The 6975-nt window shown below is 45.8% G+C and overlaps 1 pseudogene; it reads right to left on the bottom strand.

Annotated features, from left to right (window-relative positions):
- Positions 1-1455: 1455 nt before the first annotated feature.
- On the bottom strand, positions 1456-2812 carry LOC136179654 (uncharacterized; annotated as a pseudogene).
- Positions 2813-6975: the final 4163 nt, after the last annotated feature.

Genomic DNA, 6975 nt, shown 5'->3' with positions numbered 1-6975 from the left:
TATGGATAAAGCAATTTGTTTATATTCATATTGAGTAAGTCCTGTTCTGTATTGACAACAATCCACATTCTTCAAATAAGGCAGTTAGATCAGAGGCCTGCAGAGGCCTGATCAGAATGCACTTCATGAAATGACAACCCACAATCTCGTCTATCATCAGTTTTACATGTGCAGGGCTCGCTAAAAATACATTAGCAAAGTCAGGTTAGATATTAAAATGCAGCTTCGAATGAATATTTACAAGAGACTAACATTGCAAGCAGAAGAAGTTTGACAAAAATAACCCGGGTGGTGACATGGATATGTTTTTTTGTTTTTTTAGGCACATGCGCTTCACATACTCACCACTGCACTATTATCTTATTTATTCTTAGTCTTAGTATTAGTCTTTGCTTATTTTGTGTTTGTTGTGATATTTAATGTTATACCTTTGTACAAAGAGAGCACAGTTTGCCAAAGTAAAAATTCCTTGTGTGTGTAAGCACACCTGGCCAATGAAGCTGATTATGTTTCTGATATTTCACGCATCCATTTTATAAATAGCCTGCTTGTTTTAGTCGCTTACAGTAGTGTCTCTAATGAAATGAGTGCGCATTTGAGTAACTTGCACATGTTTTTTATTCGTATTGAACGTGATAGGTTGATTCTCAGTTTCATGATGATACAGAATAAAGTAGCTATGCACGGATGACAGAACAACTTTTCATCTTGGTGACATTGACCAAATTATCTGACTCAACGGCTCCATTTTGAATCAAAATGTAATGTTAGGGGTGGAATGAAAAGTGTGTGTGTGTTAAAAATGAAACATAACCTCCTGGTGTACAATCAATCAATCAATCAATTTTTATTTGTATAGCGTCAACTCATAACAAGTGTTATCTCAAGATACTTTACTAAAAGCAGGTAAAATACCTTACTCTTTGTCTGTTAACATTACAAAAGAGCAGGTAAAAAGACCTTACTCATTGTTATGTTACAAAAAAACAGGTAAAAGACCTTACTTATTGCTATGTTGCAAAGATCTGGCCTATCCATCATGAGCACTGAGCAAAGCAGCAAAAGTTACAGTGGTAAGAAAAAACTACCTTATTAAAAGGCAGAAATCTTCGGCTGGACCCCCGGCTCATGACGAAACAGCCTTCACAGGCCTAGACTGCACCGGGCTTGGAAAGGGATAGGGGGAGAGATGGGATAAGGTGCAGGAAGAGGGATAGGGAGCAAGGGGGTGGGGGGAGGCAAGCCGTCCATCAACAATCCGGTGGGGAGGGGGTGGGTTGTTCTGGCAGGCCGTCAACCAACAATCCGGTGGGGAGGGGAGCGCGGGGTTGTTCTGGCAGGCCGTCAACCAACGATCTTGAGGAGCCTAAGAGAGCTCAAGAGCTCCCAGGAAAGTAGGTGGTTAGTGACTGAGATTTACAGATAGATACATGCAGTAATATGATGTACTGTATATGCATAGAGAGAGAGAGAGAGAGAGAGAGAGAGAGAGAGAGAGAGAGAGAGAGAGAGAGAGAGAGAGAGAGAGAGAGAGGAGCTCAAGGTGCCAGTTCCCCCGGTAGTCTAAGCCTATAGCAGCATAACTAAGAGCTGGTCTACACCAGCACCAGCCCTAACTATAAGATTTATTGTGTAGGCCTCGCTAGCTGCTGAAGCTAACTATCCAACCAGCTAAACAGTCCCCAATAAAACTCCACGAAATGTTGCAAAAATCAAAAAATCAAATCAAAAAATCAAATCGAAATCAAAAGTGCTGCAGCCAACTCACTGGCTCATGGTCTACTATTTTGCTTTAAGTTTCTATGATAGAAAGGTAGATAAATACAAGCAAACACCACAAGGTGGCACTGTAACACAACAACAGAAAAGATGTCCTTAAATATGACATTTTATGGGGCATAACATTTTTAAAAAGGAAAGTTTTAAGTCTATTCTTAAAAATACAGACTGTGTCTGCCTCCTGGACCCCGGCTGGAAGGCGGTTCCAGAGGAGAGGAGCCCGATAACTGAAGGCTTTACCCCCCATAGTACACTTAGAGACTGTAGGTACCACTAGTAGGCCTGCATTCTGGGACCGTAATGTTCTCGAGGGGCAGTACGGCACTAGCAGCTCCTTAAGATAAGATGGTGCCTGGCCATTTAGAGCTTTGTAAGTGAGAAGAAGGATCTTGAATTCTATTCTAGACTGTAAAGGGAGCCAGTGCAGAGAAGCCAACACAGGAGTAATGTGGTCCCTTTTCCTAGTTCTAGTCAGTACATGAGCTGCAGCGTTCTGGACTAGTTGAGGAGTCTTTAGAGACTTACCAGAGCACCCTGACAAAAGAGAGTTACAATAATCCAATCTGGAGGTAACAAATGCATGAACTAGTTTTTCTGCATCATTTTGTGACAGGATATTCCTGATCTTGGATATATTACGAAGGTGAAAATAGGCTGTTCTTGAAATTTGCCTGATGTGAGAGCTAAAGGACATATCTTGATCAAAAAGAACTCCTAGATTCCTAACAGTGGTGTTAGATGCCAGGCTGATGTCATTGAGGACAGTCAAATCACTAGAAAAAGTCTAGCTGAGGTTTTTAGGGCCTAGCACAATAACTTCAGTCTTGTCTGAGTTAAGTAGCAAAACATTTCTGGTCATCCAGGTCCTAACGTCCTTAAGGCATGTTTCTAGCTTACATAACTGACTGGTGCTATCGGGCTTCATTGATACATAAAGCTGAGTATCATCTGCATAATAATGAAACTGTATGGAGTGTTTCCGGCGCCGCTCTGGGTGGTCGCCTGTTACGGCAGCTCCGACCCCCCACGTTATTGTTTTTTAGTTTATTTAGTTAATATTTACTTTTTGTTGCTGTAACTTCGTGAGTAACTCCAACTCCAAACTGCAAACATGGATATTCTTCTTTTTGGAGTATTGGTGATGTTTTTCTCTCTCTGTGGACTCTTTAAAACGTCCTCGGGAGACCCATTCAGTCACAGCTGCATTGTTTACACCCGTGAACAGCTGGTTGCGCTGTGCCAGCCTCGGTTACATCCAGCCGAAAGACCGGACATCCCCGCAGAACTACGGAGGAAGAGAAGGGGATGCAGAGCCGGAGTGAAGTGTCGGGAAAAGAAAAGACGGTACAAACCATCCATCTTTAATTATGGGGAATGTAAGCTCTCTCCCAAATAAGATGGAGGAGCTGACGGCGCTCACCCGGCTTCAGAGGGAGTACCGAGAGTGTAGCATCATGCAGTTCACAGAGACATGGCTAAATGAACTCACTCCGGACACGCTCGTAACTTTGGACGGCTTCCACCTCGTCAGAGCGGACCGGAGCGCGAGGGAGAGTGGTAAGAAGAAAGGCGGGGGAATAGCGATGTATGTGAATGAGAGGTGGTGTAACTCTGGGCACATCACCGTTAAAGAACAGCACTGCACTAAGGATGTGGAGCTGCTGGCTGTAAGCATCCGGCCATATTATCTGCCGAGGGAGTTTTCACACGTCATCGCGGTGACTGTTTACATCCCCCCCTCGGCAGACGCTGCTGCAGCCTGTGAACTCATCCACAGTGTAGTGTCTCAGCTACATACATCACACCCCCAGTCTCTTATTCTCATCTCAGGAGACTTTAATCACGTTTCTCTGTCTGCCACTCTCCCTACTTTCACTCAGTATGTTGACTGCCATACCAGGGACAATAAAACTTTGGACTTACTCTATGCAAACACCAAGGATGCATACAGATCATCACCCCTCCCCCCTCTGGGCCGCTCAGACCACAACCTGGTGAGACTGCAGCCCATTTACATAACTATGGTGAAAAAACAACCCCCCACAACCAGGTATGTGAAGAAGTGGTCTAAGGAGGCCACTGAGGCGCTGCAGGACTGCTTCGACACCACTGACTGGGAGGTGCTGTGCAGCCCACATGGGGAGGACATCGACGGTTTAACTCACTGCATCACACATTACATAAACTTCTGTGTTGAGAACACTGTACCCACCAAAAAAATAGTGTTTCTCCAACAACAAACCCTGGGTGACCCCTGAGCTGAAAAACCTGCTCAATGAAAAGAGAAGGGTTTTTAGATCTGGAGATAGAGAGGAGCTGAGGAGGGTGCAGAAGGAGCTCAAGATAAAAATCAAGGAGGGGAAAGCCAGCTACCGGGAAAAGATGGAGGAGCATTTACAACATAAAAATGCAAGAGAAGTCTGGAGGGGCCTCAGGTCACAGCAGAAGGCGTGGGAGGTGCCCTGAAGCAGGAGACAGCGAGTGGGCAAATTAACTGAATCTGTTCTTCAATAGATTTGATTCTGCTCCCAACCCCACCCCCACCCACCAGAGCGCAGACCAGCCCGCTTCTCAGACACTCCATCTGAGTACCCTGAGTACCCTGAGTACCCTGAGTACCCTGCCACAGCCCTCTCCTTCTCCTCCTCCTCCTCCTCCTCAGATGACCCCCCAACAACCCCCTCCTCTTCTTCCTCCTCCTCCGACGGCCTCTCCATAACAGCTGATCAGGTGAGAAGCCTGCTGAGGAAGATCAAGGCGAGGAAGGCCACAGGTCCCGACAGCATCAGCTCCAGACTCCTGAAGGACTGTGCAGACCAGCTCTGTGAGGTACTTCTGCATATCTTCAATCTGAGCCGGAGACTGGAGAGGGTACCGACTCTGTGGAAGACTTCCTGTGTGGTGCCAGTCTCAAAGAAATCTCACCCCAGGGAGCCTAACCACTTCAGACCTGTGGCCCTCACCTCTCACCTGATGAAGACCCTGGAGAGGATCATCCTCAACAACCTCCGCCCCCTGGTGACTTCAAATCTGGATCCTCTGCAGTTCACCTACCAGCCGAACATGGGGGTGGATGACGCCGTCATCTACCTGCTGCAGAGATCCTGGACTCACCTGGAGAACACCGGCAGCACTGTGAGGGTCATGTTCTTTGACTTCTCCAGTGCCTTCAACACCATCCAGCCTGCACTGCTCAGGGGGAAGCTAGAGAGGGCGGGAGTGGACTGTCACCTGGCTGCATGGACAACGGACTACTTCACCAACAGACCACAGTACGTGAGGCTTCAGGACTGTGAGTCTGACATGGTGGTCTGCAGTACAGGGGCCCCGCAGGGGACAGTTCTCTTCCCTTTTCTCTTCACCCTGTATACCTCGGACTTCTGTTACAACTCTGGGAGCTGCCACCTGCAGAAGTTCTCCGATGACACAGCCATCGTGGGGTGTGTGTCTAAGGGGAGCGAACAGGAGTACAGGCAGGTCATCATGGACTTTGTCGACTGTAGTGAGCTCAACCACCTTCAGCTCAACGCCAGCAAGACAAAGGAGATGGTGATTGACTTCCACAGGAAGTCACCCCAGACTGCACCGGTGAACATCCAGGGCTTGGACATCGAGAGGGTGGAGACATACAAATACCTGGGTGTTCACCTCAACAATAAACTGGACTGGTCACACAACACCGACGTCCTGTACAAGAAGGGCTAATGTCGACTTCACCTGCTGAGACGACTGAGGTCCTTTGGAGTGTGCAGGACTCTGCTACGGACTTTTTATGACACTGTGGTGATGTCTGCACTTTTCTATGCAGTGGTCTGCTGGGAGGAGGGAGCACGGAGAGAGACAGAAAGAGACTGAACAGACTGGTCAGGAGGGCCAGTTCTGTCTTGGACTGTCCTCTGGACTCTGTAGAGGAGGTGGGTGAGAGGAGGATGTTAGTGAAGCTGACATCCATCATGGACAACCCCTCTCACCCCCTGCATGACACTGTGGGGGCCCTGAGCAGCCTTCAGCAGCAGACTCAGACACCCACCCTGCAAGACAGAGCGCTACCGCAGGTCGTTCATCCCATCTGCCGTCAGACTGTTTAATCGGACTCTTTAACAACATCACCACTTCATGCTACACACTGTGTGTGTTTTTTTAAGAACAATCCCTTAGTTACTGTGTAATTTTACATCATTGTATTTTTTTTATTTAAATGATGTAAATATGTTTGACTTGATTTTAACTTCTATTTTTATTTTTAATAAGTATATTCCCATCCCCTGTTTTCTGGAGCTGCTGTAATGCACAAATTTCCCCCACAGGGGATCAATAAAGTTTATCTTTATCTTTATCTTTATCTTTAATATTTCCCAGAGGAAGCATATATAATGTAAAGAGAATTGATCCAAGCACTGAACCTTGTGGGACTCCATGGCAAACTTTGGTGTGCATAGAGGACTCATCATTAACATGAACAAACTGAGATCGGTCTAATAAGTAGGATTCAAACCAACTTAAAGCAGTCCCTGTAATTCCAAGTAAATGTTCTAGTCTGTATAATAGGATCTGATGGTCAATGGTGTCAAAAGCAGCACTAAGATCTAACAAGAAGAGCACAGAGAGAAGTCTCCTGTCTGAAGCTAGAAGTAGATCGTTTGTAACTTTAACTAGTGCAGTCTCAGTGCTATGGTGGACTCTAAATCCTGACTGAAACTCCTCAAATAAACTGTTGTCATGGAGAAAGTCACACAGCTGATTGTCTACCATTTTCTCCAGGATCTTTGAGATAAAAGGAAGGTTGGATATAGGCCTATAGTTAGATAGAGTTCCTGAATCTAGAGTAGGCTTTTTAAGTAGAGGTTTGATTACCGCTACTTTAAATGACTGTGGTACATAGCCTGCCAGTAAAGACAAATTGATCATATCTAATATAGAGTTGCTAACTAAGGGAAAGACTTCCTTAGACAGCTTGGTTGGGATTGGGTCTAAAAGACAGGTTGACAGTTGCGATGCAGAAATAATGGAATTTAGCTCTGAAAGGTTGATTGGAGAAAAACAGTCTAGACTAATATTTGGTCCTGGAACTGTCTCTGCCGTATCAGACGGATCTGCACCAGGTAAGGGCAGGAGGTTAGTAATTTTGTCTCTGATGTCTAGAATTTTGTTGTTGAAAAAGCTCAGGAAGTCATTACTGCTGGGGGCTAAAGGAAT

Source organism: Labrus bergylta, chromosome 7, assembly GCF_963930695.1.
Source record: "Labrus bergylta chromosome 7, fLabBer1.1, whole genome shotgun sequence".
NCBI lineage: Eukaryota > Metazoa > Chordata > Actinopteri > Labriformes > Labridae > Labrus > Labrus bergylta.
The sequence above is the reverse complement of the archived record's forward strand: the minus strand, read 5'-3'. Positions and strand labels throughout refer to the sequence as shown.